General features: G+C 43.9%; 1 long non-coding RNA gene across 1 annotated transcript; it reads right to left on the reverse strand.

Moving 5' to 3' along the window:
• Positions 1–403: 403 nt before the first annotated feature.
• On the reverse strand, positions 404–18,454 carry LOC131274765 (uncharacterized). The gene is made up of 3 exons (XR_009182042.2): positions 17,667–18,454; positions 2,153–2,396; positions 404–1,168 (listed from the first exon to the last, which is right to left on the reverse strand). It is a non-coding gene; the product is annotated as an uncharacterized lncRNA (long non-coding RNA).
• Between the last annotated feature and the right edge of the window lie 1,593 nt (positions 18,455–20,047).

Below are 20,047 nucleotides of genomic sequence, written 5' to 3' on the forward strand. Positions count from 1 at the left end.
GCAAACAAACGCTCCACGACGTGCGGCTAATCACCTAAAAATAACACCACATATGTTCCCTCTGAGGAGTGTTCCTGGCTAACAAGCACAGCGGCCTTGGGGTGCTGTGGGTGGGGGTGGGGAGTTGTTCTGTGCTCCTCTGAGACAAACACAGCCGCCGCCCTCCCTGCCCCCCACAGGCTTCGGGTGAGAGCCACCCAGAGGCTCTGGACACCCACTTTCTGCCCCCCCACAGAAACCCTCCCTCCTGCTGTCTCCGGTCCCGTCCCCCAGCTGCCACCCTGGGTCACCCTCCCCACTTCTCGCCTGGGTGGGTGCCACAGTCTCCTCATGCTCTCCCAGCCCCACTCTCTCCCAGAGAGGCCTTTATAACACGGAGATCTGACCACATCCCTCCCCTGCTGCCACCCCTCCATGGCTTCCTGCTGACAGACCCAGACCAGGCTCCTTGGTCAAGGACACTCCAATCCCCATGTCCACGCTGCTTGATGAACGCCCAACCCTGCATGGTGTCCCCATAACACCGGGACCTTGAGGGCCTCCAGGCCTTTGCAGATGCTTGGAGTAGGATGGCTTCTTGAACTGCACACCTCCGTGGGGCTCTCGGCCAGTCTGGTGGCTTTCAGTGACAGCTACACTGGTGTCACTCCCAACTGGAGTCCACTCCAGCCTTCTCCCCTGAATTCCAGGCCCATGTATCCACCTGCCCACACCATGTAACCTCCTGGGAGTCTAGAAGGCACTTAACAATGTGTCCAGAGCCACACACACATGCACACATGCATGCACACACACACACACATGCACACTTGCATGCCCACAAGTGCACACGTATGCTCCTCCTGCAACCTTCTCAATGTTTCCAGTTGCTTGGGCTGAAAACCCAGGGGTCATCCTCGACTACTCTGTTTCTCTCCCTCCCCATGTGCAAACCATTAGCAAATGGTGTCCATCTAGTTTCAAACCACATCCAGAGTCCTCCTCGGCAACCCCACCCTGCCACCCAGCTGCCCCCATCCCTTCTCTCACCTGGACTGTTGCAGTAGTCTCTGAATGGGAACTCCAGCTTCTGCCTTACCCGGTAGTCTATTCACAACATAGCAGCCAGAGGATGAGGATCCCTTTAAAACTAGTCAGATCCTGCTCAGAACTCTCCAGTGGCTTCCACCTCAAAGCAAAGCCAACATCTTATGAAAATCCCCAAGTAGAGGCACCAGATTTAGCAAATAAAAATATAGGATGCCCAGTTCAATTTGAATTTCAGAGGAAGGTAAGTTTGCTTGGGATATACTTACATTACAAAATTATTTTATGTCTATCTGAACTTCAAATTGAACAGGCCATCCTGTATTTTATCCGGCAGCCCACCTCACAAGTCCTTGGATGACCTGAGCCCATGCTGCCATGGCCCTTTGTCTTACTTTGCCAGGGCTGTTGTGACAAATACCACAGACACGGCATAAATGGCAGGAATGTACTGGCCCACAGTCTGGATAATTAGAAGGCCAAGATAAAGACGCTGGCAAGCCATGCTTTCTCTGAAATCTGTAGACCTCTGGTGGTGCCTCCATCACATGGCCACCTGTCTCCTTCTGTCTTCTACTTCTGTGCCCAAATTTCCTCTGCGTCCAAGGACTCCAGTCATATTGGCCTCACTTAACCAATAGCATCGTCAAAGATCCCATTTACAAATGGCTTCAGACCCCTGGGACCAGAGGTTAGGACTTGAATGTATCTTTGTGGGGGACATGATTTGAGTCCTAAAACCCCCTAACCTCATCTCCCACCACTCCCCCTGCAGCTCTGGCCTCCTTACTGCTCCTAGAATCCCACAAGTGCTCTTCCACCTCGGGGCCCTTGCACTTCTGTTCCCTCTGCCTTCAATGTTTTTCCACCCAATATCCATTTAGCTCACTCCCTTGCCCCGTTCAGGTCTCTGTGCAAATGGCATCTTATCACTGAGGCCTGCCTGACCACCCACCATAAAGTGGCAAGCACCCCCATCACTGCTCTGCTTCATTTTTGGCCAGAGCACTTGTCACCTTCTGCTAGAAAGTCATCTCCTTAAGGGCAGAGATTTTCGTATTTCATTCACAGTTGTATCCCCTCACTTAGGACAGTGTCTGACACATAGCAGGTACTCAATAAGTACCTTTAGAATAAATGATGTCCTGCTGTCCCACTCCCAGGCCACCTGGCAAACTCCTCCTTCAACTTAAGGCCAGCTGCACTGTCCTCTTCTCCATTCGGATCTCCTCAACCACACTGTGTCCTCCAGGCAGAGACGCTGTGTTCCCCGGGGCTGGGGATGTTCGTTGCCTTGGCATACCCTGTCCTGTTCTGAGTGATTCCACTTCCCCGGCACCAAATAACACCACGGGTGTTGGCCACATTTCCTGATGCAAAAACACATGAGGGGGATAAGAAAAGTGTTAATGAGAACCGGGAGACAGTGGATTTGAAACAAGGGTATTGGAGAAAATCCAGGCTGCACAGCGCCTGAAAACCACAGCCTCCTTGCCCTGTGTAATAATGATTCTCTCTCCAACTGGCTTCCCCGCTAGACCGTGAGGCCCTCCAAAGTAGGAACTGGGCCCCATTCACCTCTTTATCCCCAGTGCTAAGCCAGTGGCTGGTCACACAGGAGGGGCTCAGTAAATGTATAAATGAATGAATGAATGAATGATGAATGAATGAATGAGTGATACCTAGAGTGAGTGGGCAAAGAAATGACTAGCCTAGCAAACAAGCAAATTCTATTTCTAAGGCTCCCTGTTTGAAATACGGGCCTGATTTGATTCCTCTGGTCTCCAAAAGTTTTTTGTTTTTTTACACACATTTCAAATTTATTCAAACTAGAATTTTAAAGTGGCATTATATTTACTAAGTTCTCACCTTTACCAAATTGTTAATAGCTTGTGACTCCAGGGTAGTGTTAACAGAAAAGGTTTGAATTTTATCTACAATTAATCTGCATAAGGTTGTTTCATTATCCCTTTACAAAATAAAAAATCAATGTCTTAATAAAAACAGATCACTTGTGTACGTTTCCTTTCCATGTCTGTAAAATGAAGGGCTTTTCTGGTTGATTCTCATCACCAGTTTTTCAAAATTAACTTCATGGCATGAGCCCTCAGGAAGGAACTTCACAGCCAACTGACCTCTCAAACAACAGCTATGCCTCACTTTCAAAAAGGTCATGTCTTGGGAAGCAGATTTGGCCCAACCGATAGGGTGTCCACCTACCACATGGGAGGTCCAAGGTTCAAACCCAAGGCCTGCTGACCCGTGTGGAGCTGGCCCACGCACAGTGCTGATGCGCACAAGGAGTGCCGTGCCACGCAGGAGTGTCCCCCACATAGGGGAGCCCCACGCTCAAGGAGTGCGCCGTGTAAGGAGAGCCCCCGAGCGCGAAAAAAGAGCAGCCTGCCCAGGAGTGGCGCCGCACACACGGAGAGCTGACACAGCAAGATGACGCAACAAAAAGAGACACAGATTCCAGGTGCCGCTGACAAGAATCCAAGCAAACACAGAAGAATACACAGCAAATGGACACAGAGAGCAGACAACCTGGGGCGGGGGGGAGGGGGGGGGGTGGCAGGGAAGGGGAGAGAAATAAAAAATAAATTAAAAAGGAATAAAAAAGTCACATCTTTACTAATTTTCATCAAATATTTTTCCGCATTCTGCAACTTTGTTTCACATCTTAATATCTCCACACAACAGTTTTGGCATAGCATTGATAGATACGGCCATTGTGCCGATATATATGCTAGCCACCAACTTTTAAGTCCCAACGTAAAAAAAAAGTCCAACGTGGAGTACTGATGTTTCCCACTGCTGGTGAGAAGAATGCTAAGATGCCATTCCCAGCCCTCTGGTCTACTTTCTTTCTACAAACCATGTCCACATCCATAATCCTCTCGCCAGCCCTGAGAGACAAGCTGTTGTTTTTGCAGAGTGCAGATGAAGGCCCAAAGAGATGGAGCAATTTGCTGAAAGCTACACCCTGAGTCTTGATGGCGCGGGGACTTGGCGCCAGACCATCCAACAGTAAAGGCCACCAGGCGACAGGGACCTGTACTGGGGTGGAGCGTTGTTACAGTCCCTGGATTACTTATTTACTTCTTGCACAGCCGCATGGAGGTCCCTCCCAAGCAGGCAGGAGGGACAAGTCAGACTGCGTAAGAGAACAGGGCAACTGCCCAAGTTAGAATTGCCTTGCCCTTCTCTTCATACCAGCATCTTGGGGACCCAGCCTGGTTTTCCACCTCTCTGCACTGTTTCCTCTCTGCTTCTGACCATGGTTCCTTTGCCCACACGGACTGCTGCGCCAGCCCTACAAGGACGCCTGCCCCGAATCATTGCATGTGTCTTTTTTTTTTTTAATATATTGTCATTCTGCACTAATGGGTCCAGCCCACTTGGTCCCAGCTGGAGCCTCTGATGTCTGCTGATTAATTGGTACAGAGCTTTGGGGAAAGGAAGAAGTGGGGAGAGCAGGAAGGGAAAGAAAAGCAGTTTCTGGAGTAGAAATAGGTTTCCTCTGCTCACTAATGTTTTTTTCCCCTGTCCTCAAACCTTCAGTTGATGATGTGGCTGAGACTAGAAGGCTACTCCCTTCTTAGCCACTTACTGTGCCCAGTTCAGGAGAAACGAGACATGTGGACACTGTCCCAGGGTGCAAAGGGGTGGGCTAGAGTATACCACAGGGCAAGAATTCAAAGATCTGGTTTCTGTCTCATCCCAGCTCTGCCTGGTGTTGCTGGGAAAGTTCATTGGTGTCCCTGAGCCTCATTTTTCTCATCTGTAAAATGGGGTGGGGGGAAAAAACCCCTCTAGAACACAAGTGATTTAAAGCTCTCAGGTTCAACAATTTGGCTTCCAACTCTACTCCTCCATTTAGGATGGACTGTGTGGCCTTGGGTAAACTGCCTACCCCATTCTGAGCCTCTCTTTCCCCATCTGCAAAATGGGAGTGTTAACAGTACCTGTGTCCTGGGGTTAAATGAAGATTAAATGAGAGCATGAATACACAAGTACTAGGCCTGGTACACAGCAGGATCAAGCACTCAGTAAGTGGCAGCTACCATTCTCATATCCAGAAATAGTAGACTGATCAACAAAGCATACGACTCTATTCAGAAAGGAGATATAGTGGATGGTGTGACCCAAGAAGCACCAACATTAAAATGCATTTTGCAGTATACCTATTTGAGGGAATGTCATCTCCATCTTATAGAAGGGGTAGCCAAGGCTCAAAAAAGGGACTGAATTGCAGGTCACAGAGCAAGTCAATAGCTAAGCAGGGATATGAACTCAGGGAAGCCTGGCTTACAAAGCTGGCTTTTTCCGCTGCCACAGTGCCTGCACATCAGATTTTAAAAATTGATTTGTTGACATCATCAGCCTGTGGGCATTTCATTCTGATTTCTGTCCATGTGATCATGATGTTTTCGTGCCATAAATAATCACTTTCTAAGGCGGATAATAATCCCTGCCCTGCACTCCCCATCTGGCTGATGTGCAGATCAAAGGAGCAAATGGCTGTGCGCAGGCTTTGAAAACAGGGAAGGACTGGAGGGCCCACGCAAGCTATGATGAACATCATTACAGGACCAGGCCTAACGGTGCATTCATTCACTCATTCATTCGTTCATTCACCAAGTATTCATGGAGCCTACAGGTGCTTGTCCTAGGCTGAGGATACAGCAGTGTACCAGAGAGGTGGCCTTCCCACTTCCATAGAGCTGACAGCCCGTGGGGGGACAGACAGCAGACAAACAGCCACATTCTGTCAGATGGTTGGAGTAATAAACACCTAAAGGTTGTAGAGGAAGATGAAACAGGATAAGGACACTTGGGAGCGAGGTTCTTTCATTTAGGCCGTCACGGAAGGCCTCTCTGGTAATGGGGACAATGGAGGCCAAGATTTAGGCAAAGGAGATAAGCCATGATATCGAAGATTTAACCACAGCAGCATGTCCTATGGGCTGGAGTATGCCTGTGCTGTTTAAGCAATAGCAAGGAGGCCGATGTGTTTGGTGAGGGAGTGATTGGGAGAACAGGCCATGCTGAGCCTTGGAGGCCACTGTAAGGACTTCAGAATTTATACTGTTGAACTTGAAGGATCTGGGTTTTCATTTTTTCATTTGTTATTTGTATGTCCTTTGCCTCCCAACAATTTCTCACTGCTGGCTGGATAACATCCAGACTCCTTGGTGTGATATTCAAGGCCTTTCGGAGTGGGGGGCAGTGAGGGTGGGGTGCTCACATTACTTTCCAGCCTCGGGTCTCCCACTCTCCCCCACATTCTCACCCTCCTCCCAACCCACCATGCCTTTCTGCCTTTGCTCACAGTTCCCTCTGTCTGGCTTCACTCAAGCTTTTGGTGAGCACCTACTATGTGTCAGGCCCTATGTGAGGAAAACAGTGGTAAACCAAACCACCCAGGTCCCTGCCCTTCCGGAGTCTGGTAGGAAAGATAAACATTAACCAGGTAAGCGTGAATAAATAAGGAAATAATTGCCACGAGCCAGGTTGGGTCCATGGCAACAACCAACAGGGTGCCTAACCACTGTGGAGTAGGCGGTGGGCAGGGAGGCAGTAAAGCTCAGACCCAAGAATGAGCAGGAATCAGCTAGGGAAGAGGTGGGAAACAGCGACCCAGCCCCCAGCGAAGAGCAGAGAGGAAGGCTGCTGTGCATCAGAGCCAGAGCTGCGGGGAAAGCAAGGGCTGAGCTCGTAGGCCTTTGTGGGCAGTGTCAGGGGTCTGGACAGTATTTGGAGACCTTTGGGGGCAGGGTTGGCTGACAGGGAGGCAGCTCCCACCTGGCATACCACGCCCCCTGCCCCCAGCTTCCTCCTGGGCATCCAAGCCAGGGCAGGAAGGAAACTTGGCAAACAGGCCGCACAGCCCTGCTCAGCACTGGGTAAACAACGCAGCCCACACCCGTGGCCTCCACTCAGCCCGCAGCTGCGCAGGGATAAATATTTGCAGACAGACTCGTCTCCTCTAATGAGAGTTTGGGCAACCGCCAGGCAGACCTGGCCTGAGGGGAGCTGGCAGGAAGGGGGCCAGCCCCTGGGGGACTCTTGTACCTCACTCTCTGAGATCTGGGGTACAGGAGACAGACCTGGAAGAACCACAGCCGAGCAGCGGAGGCAGGGCATCTGCACAAGTCTGCCAGAACCTCACCAGGCTCGGGAAGCCGTTTCCAAACAGAAGGGCCACACACCCTCACCTGGCCACGGAACAGCGGCTGCCAGTGGCCCCTGATCCCAATCACTTGTTTCTCCTCCTCCCTCTCCTTCCGAGTAATATATATATATATGCTAGGAATAAATTAATTTTCTATCAGTTAGCTGAACAGGGGAGCTAGTAAACTGTACCCCTCCCCTTTGTGCTTTTGAATTTTTTTTTACCGTGGGATTGCTAGTAGGTATTCAAATGAATAAACAAAATTGTAAGGTAATACATGTTCATAAGTTTAAAAAAATCAAATTGTGAAGAAGAGTTAAATTGAAAATGACAGTCCTCCAACCCCCTAATCCTGCTCCCCAGTTTATCTTCAGTTTCACTTTGGTGAGATCTAGCTTTTGTTTGCACAAATAACATCATGTCACACATTCTGTTCTCCCTAACGATGGTACACCCTGGCACATATGGGGCCTCCTCATTCTAACAGCTAGATTTCATTCCATGGTTTGGATGTAGACAGTGCCCCCCCCCTTTTTTAACAAATCCATTTTATTGATACATATTAATAAAGCATACAATTCATCCAAAGTGGTATTTGATATAAGCATATAGTTGTGCATTCATCACTTCAATCATTATTAGTACATTTTCATCTTTTCAATAATAATACAAAACAAAAAAACTGACAGGAAAATTCCTCACCTCTCCATCTCTGTTTCCCCTTCTGTACATAGCTGTTATTTCTGGCTATTCTTGCACAATTATTTGTTTATTAAGCAGTTTTACTGAGATATATTCACATACCACATGATCTATCCAAAGTGTATGATCAATGGCTTTGAGTATAATCACAATGTTATACATATCATCACCCACAAAAATTTTACGACAATTTCATTGTCCCCTTTTGATAGACATTTGTTTCCAGTTATTTGCTATTATAAATAATACTATACTGAACATCCTTCTACTTTTGCATCTTTGCATAGTTGATGGCATTTATTTGTAGAATCTATTCTAAACAGAAGATTAAACAGCTTGTGCATTTTTCACCTTTAACAGACATTACCAACTTGTTCTCGGAAAAGGGTCTCTTCTTACCTTCCTTCCACCAAGTGTTAGGAAACCCTGGGTGAAAATGATCTCATTTTTATTTGTATTTCTAAAATTATTAGTGAGATTCAGCATCTTTTAGGTGATTTTCATTCATATTTCTTTTTTTCTACGAACTGCCTCTTCACATGCTTTGCACATTTTCTTGTTGGGGGTATTCTTCCCGGCTTTATTTTCACAATGTTTTAGCACCTACTCTTTGGTAGACATTGTGTTTACACTTCCTGATGAAGCTTGGGATGGAGTATGTCTGCACCAGGATGGGGGCTAGAAGCAAGGAAGGGCTCATGTGTGGGGCATTCCCAAGGCAAAAGGGGGGTCACCAAGCCTTCAATCCTGTGAGATTTGATGCACCTGATTACAAATGTTCTGGGCCTCCATTTCTTCATCACAAAGTAGAAAAATACATTAAATCCTTCCCTTTAGTGAAAAAAGCGCCAAAGAGCATATATAAGTTAGGGTAGTTTCAGTTGCAAGCGATAGAAAATCAATCTAAACAGAAAAGGAAATTTATTGGCTTATGTGATTAAAAGTGCAGACATCAGGAAACGGACTTGGCCCAGTGGTTAGGGCATCCGTCTACCACATGGGAGGTCCGCGGTTCAAACCCCGGGCCTCCTTGACCCGTGTGGAGCTGGCCCATGCGCAGTGCTGATGCGCGCAAGGAGTGCCGCGCCATGCAGGGGTGTCCCCCGCGTAGGGGAGCCCCACGTGCAAGGAGTGAGCCCCGTAAGGAGAAGCCGCCCAGCGCGAAAGAAAGTGCAGCCTGCCCAGGAATGGCGCTGCCCACACTTCCCGTGCTGCTGATGACAACAGAAGCGGACAAAGAAACAAGACGCAGCAAATAGACACAGAGAACAGACAACCTGGGGAAGGGGGGGGAATTAAATAAATAAATCTTAAAAAAAAAAAAAGTGCAGACTTCAGGCATGGCTGGATCCAGGTGCTCAAACCATCAAGCATCATCTGTCTCTTCATCTCTTAAGTCTTGTTTTCCCTGTGTTAGCTTAATTCTCAACCAGGTTCTCCCTAGCTATACTAAGATAACCCCCAACAACTCAAGATTTATATTCTATTGGGTCAGCAACTCAAGAAGGTGGCTATTTTCTGGTAGCTCTAGCAAAAACCCAGGGATTCTCTCTGGCTGGTCCAGACTAGGTCATATGTCCATCACTGAGCTAATCATCAAGGCCAGGGAATAGAGCTGAGGGATGAGGATGTGTCCCACCTGAAGCACAAGGCCTGAGTGTGAAGGTGGGATAATTCAACTTTTATTACCAAAAAGAAGGGGCAAACTAAAACTACAGACGTCCCTGGATTCTAGCCCTGCCTCAGCTTTGTGACCCTGGACAAGCCACTTCTCTCTGGCCCTTGCATTTCCCACCTGCAAGATTAGGATATCAGACTCAATCCCTGATTTTATGTTTTGTTTTGTTTGTGTTTTATTTTTATATATATATATATATTTTTTTTCTTTTTGGTTTGTTCAATCACTGATGCTGAAATCTTTTACAGTAGCAGAACATTTTTTACTTTTCAATAAATAATAAATAGAACCGCATGTAGAACAGATAAGAGCTATGTTTTATTAGAAATTTTATTTAGGGAAGTGGATGTGGCTCAAGCAATTGAGTTCCTGCCTACCATTTGGGAGGTCCCTGGTTTGGTTCCCGGTACCTCCTAAAGAAGACAGTGAGCTGGCATGACATAATGGGCAGGCGTGACAAGCAGATACAACACGATGATGCAACAAGAGACATTAAGGGGGAAAAAAAAACATGATGAGAGACAACAAAGCAGGGAGGAGAGGTTCTCGGTGCCTCCTAGAGAAAATAGGCAAGACAGCGAGCTGACGCAATGGCAGGCACAGCAAGCTGACACAACAAGATGATACAACAAGAGACAAAGGAGGAAGAACATAATGAGACACAACAAAGCAGGTCACAGAGGTGGCGTAAGCGATTAGGCATCTCCCTCCCACATTGGAGGTCCCAGGTTCAGTTCCCAGGGTCACAAAGAAGAACAGGCACAGCAAGTACAAACAACAAGGGGATGGGGAGAAATAATAAATAAATAAAATAAATCTTAAAAAAAATATATATATATATATACACCATACTTGTATTGATATAAGTACAGAAAATGTTAAAAAAAATTTTTTTAATTAGTTTAATTCTTTATTAGTCAGGATAGGCAAGGATTTGCTATTACAACAGATAAACCCAACATGTCAATGGTTTAACACACAAAAGTTTATTTCCTTCTCTTGTCACTGTTCAAGTCTGAGGCTTTTCGGGACGGATTTCCTCCATCTTTCCCAACCAATGACTCAGAGACCTGGCCTCCTGCCATCTGGTGATCCTGCCACAATAAAACCCTGGCTTTTGCTCAAGGGGTTAGAAAGAACATACACCACTTCCACCTACCTCCCAATGGCCAGTCACTCACCTCAATCCAAATGCAAGGGATGTTGGGCAATGTAACCTTCTCTTGCAGGAAGAGGAAAATGGCACAAAGATTTGGTACCTCTGCCACAAACTCTGTAACATTTACTTATTATAAGGTCAATCATTAAGAACAAGGAGATTGTTTGATGGATCAAAAAGAATAGGAAATTAGAAATGGATGTCAGATGCAGTCATGTTTCAACCTCAGTACTGACTTTTTCAAGCCCTGTCCTTTTTAAAATGCAGAAATGTAAAATTACATCTTGAAGATATGAAGAGATGGTATAATTACTTCAAAACTCAAATTTTGCTTATACCAGAGATGTAAGCCCTCTCCTTTTTAAAGTTGCAAATACCAAGAAAATCCCAGATTGCAAAGAATAGGAGTTGTAATGCTAGCCATATTTAAAAACTTGTCTTGCAAAGCGAATGTTCTCTTTATGTAAAGGCCAGACATAGCAAAAGAGACTGTAGTATCAAGCCTGCACACAACAGAGTTAAGACATGACATTAAAAAAAATAATAATAAAACTGTCCTAGGGATCTCCAAAATGTTAAAATTTAGTATGCAACATATCTAAAGGTTCTTGTTGCATGTGTTACAATGTTTAAATAGTTAAACACATTTAAAATATCAAGTAGAAGTAAAATGTTTGTGCAGTTCTCTGTTTTGGAAAGCACACAGCCAGGTGACCTTTGCACTAAATTTATAATCCATGAGTCTAAGTGGAGTCCTGCTGTGTGTCCTCAGGCAAGCTGCTTCACCTCATTAGGCCTTGTTTAGGGATGGCTTAGCAAACTCACGGAACTTGACTGGAGGTGGGGGACGACAGCATAAGCTGTGATTCTGTGCCAAGCACAAGTCTGTAACTCAGGTGATTGCCTATAATTTAACAAGCTGAAAAGAGCATTAAATTATAACATATGAAACTATTTTCATATGTTTATGTTCATATGTTTCCTATGTTTGTTTTATATTTTTATATAAACCAAAAAATGACCAAATATAAGCTATTTGCTAGCCCACAGACATGTTTTCTTTTTAAAACACTTGCAAACTGGAATTTTTACATGAAAAATAGATTTCTGGCCTCCGTAGAAAAAAATACTTCTAAAAGAAAACAGAAGAAATCTCTCTGACCATGCTGCATTAGGCAAAGATTTCTCATATACAACACTAAAAGAAGGACCCCTCCAAAAAACCTGATAAACTGCACTTCATCAAAATCATGAACTTCTGCTCTTCAAAAGACACTGTCAAGAGAATGAAAAGACAAGCCACAGACTGGGAGGCCATATTTGCAAATCATATATCCGATTGATATATGTATCAATTGTAACCAGACTATATAAATTGTATCCAGACTATATAAAGAACCCTCAAGTCACAAAAGACCACATATTAAATGATTACATTTATATAAAATGCCCTGAATAGGCAAATCCATGGAAACAAAAAAGTAGATTAGTGGTTCCTTAGGACTGGGTGGGGTAGTATAGGGGATCAAGGGGTGATATCTAAATGGTACAAAGTTTCTTTTTGAGATGATAAAAATATTTTAAAATTGGTTCTGATGATAGGTACAACTCTATGAATATTATAAAAATGTTAATATATGAACATACTAAAAATTACACACTTTAAATTAATAAATTATAAGATAAGTGAATTGAATCTCAATTAAGTGGTTAAAAAAAACCCTCAAAACTCAATAAGAGGGAAGCAGGCGTGGTTCTCCTCCTGGAGAAGGCGAGCAAACAATAAGTAGATGAGAGAACCATCTGGGGGAGGGGAGAATAAATAAAGAAAAATAATGTAAATAAGTAAATCTTTTTAAAAAAATAAAAAAAACAAAAAATTTTTTAAATGGACAAAAGATCTGAATCTTCAAAAAAAAAGATATACAGATGGCAATAAGCACATGAAAAGATGCTCAACATAATTAGTCATTAGGGAACACAAATCAAAATAATGAACTACCAAGGGAGCGGTGGGGCAAGATGGCGTCTGCGTGAGTACACCTCGTAATCTCTCCTGTAAAGGACCACCTGAGTGGGGTCAGAATCTTGCCAGATCAGTCTGTTTCGGGACCCTGCAGGGAACTTAACCAAAAACAAGGAAATAGAATAAGAAGAACAAAGTGACAAAGAGAAGACTTAACATGCACACAAAAACAACTAACTAAACCCAGAGACTAAAAGTAGAAGCTAATCAACTGAATAAACCCATCAAGATAAAATGATGACCAGACAGCAACAAAAAACTACAAACCAAACCAATAATCAGGAAAACACCGCCCAATCCAATGAACAAACTGAAAACCAGGAAGAGGAGCAGAACATCAAACAACTAATCAAAGCTCTCAAAACATATATCATGGACCAATTTAATGACGTGAAGGAAGAAATTAAGGATATTAAGAAAACACTTGGAGAGCATACAGAAGAAATTGTAATCATACACAAAAAGATAACAGATATGATGGTGATGAACAGCACAATTCAAGAAATGAAAAATATATTCTCAGCAAATAACAGCAGATTTGAAGAGAAAAGAAATGGTGATGTGGAAGACAGTACACCTGAAATCAAACGGAGAGTAGAATTGATCGATAAAAAGAAAAAATCCAGTAGGGACTTAGGGACCTGAATGACAATGCAAACGCACAAACATACGCATTATAGGCATTCCAGAAGGAGAAGAGAAGGGAAAGAGGACAAAAGGGGTGTTGCAGGAAATAATGGCTGAAAACTTCCCAAACCTATTGAGGGAGATGGATGTATATGTCCAGGAAGCACAACGCACCCCAAACAGCATAAATCCCAACAGGCCTATCCCAAGACATATACTTGTCAAATTATCAAGTGCTCAAGACAAAAAGAAAATACTAAAAGCAGCAAGAGAAAAGAGAACCATCACATACAAAGGAGGCTCTATAAGATTAAGTGCTGATTTCTCATCTGAAACCATGGAGGCAAGAAGGCAGTGGTATGACATAATCAAGATAGTAAAAGAAAAAAATTTCCAACCAAGAATACTCTATTCAGCAAAGCTAGCATTCAAAAATGATGGAGAGCTCAAAATATTCACAAATAAATAGAAACTAAGAGAATATACCAACAAGAAACCTGCCCTTCAAGAAATACTAAAGGAAATTCTGCAGGAGGAAAGAAAAAAACAGGAGAGACAGAGTTGGAGGAGAGTGTAAGAACAACTAAAAAGACAAAAAGAAAAAAAAATATGACAAACAAATCCAAAGACTATGGCTAATATAAGTAATTCCTTGAAAGTAATAACACTGAATGTCAATGGATTAAACTCACCTGTCAAGAGACACAGATTGGAAGAATGGATAAGGAAATATGACCCATCTATATACTGTCTACAAGAAACACATCTTAGACCCAGGATTTAGGGAGATTGAAAGTGAATGGCTGGAAAACAATCTTACAGGCAAACAATAACCAAAAAGAGCAGGAGTAGCTATATTAATATCAGACAAAATAGACTCTAAATGCAAAACAATTGTGAGAGACAAAGATGGACACTACATATTAGTGAAAGGGATAATCCTTCAAGAAGAAAGAACAATCATAAACATTTATGCTCCTAATAAGGGTGTCTCCAAATATGTGAGGCAAACACTGGAAAAACTAAGTGAAGGAATAGATGCCTCTACAATTATAGTGGGGGACTTTAATACACAACTATCACCATTGGATAGAACATCTCAAAAGAGAATCAATAAAGAAACAAAGACTTTGAACAATATATTAGAGGATCTGGACCTAATAGACATATATAGAACATTACACCCAAACAGGATAAACATTCTTCTCAAGCACACACGGATCATTCTCCAAGATAGACCACATGCTAGGCCACAAAGAAAGCCACAAAGAAATTCAGAAAGACTGAAATCATACAAAATACTTATATGTAGTTTTCAAACATTTAATTTAAAAATATGTGTACACACACACACACAAGAAAAAAAAAAAAAGAACTACCACTACATACCTAATAGAATGGTCTGGTCTTAAAAAAAACATTGACAATACCAAGTGCTTCCAAAGATAGAGAGTAACTGAAACTCTCACACATTGCTGGTGGGAATGTAGCCACTTGGGAAAACAATTTGGTGGTTTCCTATAAAGTTAAATATATATTTATCATATGACCCAGAAATTCCACTCCTAGGTTTACCCAAGTGAAATGAAAACCATATTCAAACAAAAACCTACATACAAATGTTTATAGTGGCTTTCTTTGTAACTACCCAAAACTGAAAAACAACGCTAATGGCGCTCAACTGGGGAGTGGAAAAACAAACCATGATACATCCATTCAATAGGATACTCCCCAGCAATAAAAGAAATGAATGACTCATATACATGAATGTAACTTAAATGCATTCATTATGCTAAGTGAGAGAAGCCAGACTGAAGAGACTATAGATTACGATCCTGCAAAGGCAAAACTATAGGGACAGAAAACAGAGCAGTTGCCAGGGTCTAATGGTAGTGTAAAGGGTTGATTACAAAGGGGGAAGAAAAAAAAAACACAAAGGGGCATGAAGAAATTTTGAGGGTGGTGGAACTGCTCTATGTCACGATTATGGTGGTGGTCACACAATTGTATACTTTTGTCATAACTCACTGAACTGTACACTAAATAGGGGGAATCCTGCTATATAAAAATATAGTTCAATAAAAAAGGAAGTTCTATCAACATTGGGACTACATTCCTGCAAAGCCACAATCAACTGCCCCCTTTAGGTAAGACATATACTGTCCAGATCCTTCAGTCCCTACAGAGCCAGGTGGACTCATTTACTTCCTGGGCCCTGCAACTAGCTGCTCATTACCTCTGTTTATATCACAGCAAAGTATATTTAACTGTTAAAATATGATGATTCCCTAGCTAGGATACTACATGTAGTTAGTGCTTCCCAGAGTATCCCTACCCCCATCTCTCCTTTTTATCCACATGGCAAACTCCTACTCATTCTTCAAGACAATACTCAAATGTCTCCTCTTCACTTGAGTAGAGCCAGTTACCCTATGCTCCTAAGCCCCTGGGGAGCCTATCTCATGGCATTTTTCAGACTCTGTTGGAATTAGCTGTTGTCTTATTTGTCATAGCTACTATCACAAATATCCACAAACTAGTTCTAGCTTAAACAAGAACTTATTGGCTCATGGTTTCAGAGGCCAGAAGTCCAACATCATGATACCAGCAAAACCCACTTTCTCCCCAGTGTTGTGGTACTGGCTGCTGGCGATCCCTGGGGTCCCTAGCTTTCCAATGACATCCCAGAGCAAGGTTCTCTCCTTTCTCTTCTGGGATCCCACTGACTTCTACTTCTGGCTCCATCCTACGGTTTTCTCTTTGTAAGGCCTCCAGCAATCTGGATCAAGGTCTACCCTGCTTCAATTGGGCCACATTTTAAGTAGAAATAACATCGTCAATGGGAAGCGGACTTGGCTCAATGGATAGAGCATCCACCAACACATGGGAGGTCCGCGGTTCAAACCCAGGACCTCCTTGACCCATGTGGAGCTGGCCCACGCTCAGTGCTGATGCGCGCAAGGAGTGCTGTGCCACACAGGGGTGTCCCCCGCATAGCGGAGCCCCACACGCAAGGAGTGCGCTCCATAAGAGCCGCCCAACTCGAAAGAAAGTGCAGCCTGCCCAGGAATGGTGTCACACACACGGAGAGCTGACACAACAAGATGATGCAACAAAAAGAGACAGATTCCCGTGCCGCTGACAAGAATAGAAGCAGACACAGAAGAACACACAGCAAGTGGACGCAGAGAACAGACTATGGGCGGGGGGAGAAATACATAAAAATAAATAATCTTAAAAAAAAAAAAACATCGTCAAGAGGTCCTGTTTACAATGGGCTTACACCCACAGGAAGGTGGAGTACAAACAAGTCTAAACCCAGGTACATAACTCAATCTGCCACATCTGTCTTTAGAGTTCTCCCTCTGGAAAGTGAGCTATTCTGCCCAGCACAGAGCAGGGACTGGTGTTTGTTTTATGAATTGGCCTCGTTGCTTAAGCTTAAAAAAAATTTTTTTTTAAATAAAAATGTTTAAAAGGCTCAAGTAGACCTACTGACAATGAGCGAGTAACCCAGATGAGGATGAAAGAACATAGGGTCAAACTGAGGAAAGTGTGGAAGGCCAACTCAAGGATTTCACTTTACCCTGGGGCCACAGGGAATTCTTCACCTTTCCCTAAATGTGTCAAATCATCTCTTCCCTCTTGGCCTTTGAAAGGCTCTTCCTTTGAGAGCCACACGACTCCCTCCCTTCATTTAGTCCCCCTTCATCAGAGTCCCTTCCCTAACCATCCGACATAAAATAGTGGCCCAAACCCACCCTGACAACACACCCTGTACCCCTTACCCCATTTCATTTTTCTCCACAACACGTACCACCATCTGACATATATCTGTTTATGTTTTTCTCCTCTCACTTGAATAGAATATCAATGAGAGCAGGGATATTGTTTTGTTCACTGCTTTATCCTCAGTGCCCGGAATAGCAACTGAGTCAGAGCAAGGGTCCAAAAAAATATTTGTGGAATCACTGAGTCCTAATCTTACAGACGGGGAGAATGAGGCCTCACAGCTAGTAAAGGGTAGAGCCTGGACACAAACCCACATATTAGGATGGGTTTAATTCTTAGATGTTGCCTTAACCAGGATCCAGTGGAGGCAGCTTTGGTATCGGAAAAGACCTCGGCTTAGGTTAGTGGTTCTTTACCACTGGAATCATTGACCTCTTTGAGAATGTTAAAAGTTTAGGACCTTAACCTTAAGAAATGGACAAAAGTGAAAACAAAATATTTTACAGATGACTTCAGGGAGTCCACAGACACTCTTTGGTACCTGTCATGAACACTTGAATGTGTGTCTTTGGACGAGGCAGTTCATCCCTCTGAGCCTCAGCTTCTGTTCTAGAATGGGGAAAATGAGAATGACCTCACACGGTTGACTGGGAGATCCAATGAGGTCAGATATGATCATGTGGTATTCAAATACTCACTTCCTTCCCTAACTGAAACTCTGTGTGGCAAGGTGGGAAACAGATTCACAAGGCTTGGGTCTAGGCTTGCCACTCCCCTACCCATCTGTATAAGACTCTTCTTTTCTATGAGCCTTGGTCACCCCACCAGTAAAATAGGATTACCCACATTTAACAGACTGGATCAAACGAGATCGTGAAAGCCCTCAGGAAACAGTAAAGCCCTAGAAACGTTACCCAAGATATCCCTTCCACATGCCATAAATTGCTTTACTGTTTCAATTTCAGCTACAAAAAGCAGTCTGCAGGTCTAGGCCTAAGGAGTTCAAGGATAATGCTGGGCAAATCCCATTACGTTAAATCCTATTATAGTGCCAATTTCCTAAATGGAAGGCTTGCCTCACCCAGGGGAGGCAGGCTGATTTGCCTTTGCCTCTTTCCCTACTTTCCACACCCCAGGAGAGTCAGGCACCCTGTAGGAACCCTATTACCAAAACCACCTTTCACCTGCAGTCAAGTTTTTTGTTTGGCTCACATGAATTTTTAAAAATTAGATGCTGACACTTACACACTGGGAGCCTTTATAAATAAAATGAGGCTTTCAGCTTCTCTTGGATACTGAGAGCTACACCCTGACCTCAGGTTCCCACATGTACAATAGTCCATGCGGACTGACTTGTGGTGCTCCTGTCCCTTTCAATGGCCTGTGTCATGTGTCCTCCAGCCCCCACAGTCCCGAGTTCCTGTATGGCTGGTCCACTAATTTATGAGGCATTTGTTTCCTTCCCCAGCCGAGTCGACAGGTTTGTGGGTCAAGTTCCCTGTTCTGCGTTCTGGGAGCTCTGTATAAAGCCCGCTCACAGGTGCCATCTTCTTCACCCAATAAGAAATCCCTGTGAATTAGGTACTGCCACCCTTGTATACTAGAAGAAAAAAGTGAGGCTCCAGGAAGCAAACACACTCATCCAAGACCACGAAGTTAGTAACAGGCAGAAGTGAGATTCAGTGCTAAATTCCCATTAATGAGGATTAAAACCCAAATTTAAATTTCTTTTATTAATTTAAATTTTAATGTAACCTGAATTTTCCATTTACTCTCATAAAATAAATGGCTTCTATTTATTTAAAGCACCATTCACCACCACTACACTATGGTACAAAGACACGAGTCAAACACACCTGGTTTTGTATAGGGACTGTCATGTGCTGTCACTTCACCTCATCTATTTCCTTATCTCTGAAATAGAACCTAAAATACAGAGTCATTCACTAACCCTTTGTCGGTCTTAGTTAATGAATCTGAAAAATGCCATCCTAACTCAAGAGGGACAGCCACCCCACAGAGTTTACAGAAATGAGAATTTTTTGTCATTGTTTGCTCCTGAACAGGGTCCAAAGGCAGCTAAGTAGTCATATTTGAAAATGATCCCTAAAGAAGTTATTCAGATGGACCAATTCCATAATCTTGGACAAGGGTCTCAGCTTTCTTACTTGTACCATGGGGACAATGATAATACCTCAGAGAGTGTTAAGAGAATTAAACAAACATACTTATGCACACACATACCAAGTGGCTACGTGAAAATGCTGGAAACAATGTCTTTAGGCTCATACATGTGCACTTTAGTTTAGAATTATTTCACTTCAAAACTCAAGAATCCCTGGCCTTATTCGACATAGCAGAATGAGATGCTTCAGAGCGCCATCCCCATCTGTTCCCCACTCCCCAAGAAGCTTTGACCAACCTACAAGAAATGGCAGAAACATCTTTCTCGAAGTTCCAGAAAACAGTTAATGGGCTGCAACAACCGGGCAAGCGCCAAATCAGGAGAAAGGGTACTCAAAAGCAGCAAGATCTCCTGGGGCCCTCCTAACCCCTCACCTGCTTGGCACAGAGCCACACCATGCTCCTGGTGTGGATCCTTGGTACCAATTCCAGAGGGAGCAGAGTAACCTTGTGCACATACTGGGAGTGTGCATGTCTGGCCCAATCTGTCAGGGGGGTGGCCTTAGGGTCTCTCCATTCTAGAACTTGTCCTACATGTGCTGTGGGAGGGCAGTCAAGTCATGCTGCCCAGGGCAGGGGATTGGTGGCTATAGGACATACAGCGCAGTGACCAGCACCAAGAGGAAAATGTTTCCTAGGGAAGAGGGGAGGGGACATTTGTATCTGTTTAAACAGGGGAATTCCTAGGGCCACACATTTATGCCCAGGACAAGAGGCAGGCACAGGAAGGATCAGTGA

The sequence above is a fragment of the Dasypus novemcinctus genome, chromosome 2 (assembly GCF_030445035.2).
Source record: "Dasypus novemcinctus isolate mDasNov1 chromosome 2, mDasNov1.1.hap2, whole genome shotgun sequence".
In the NCBI taxonomy this organism is placed as follows: Eukaryota; Metazoa; Chordata; class Mammalia; order Cingulata; family Dasypodidae; genus Dasypus; species Dasypus novemcinctus.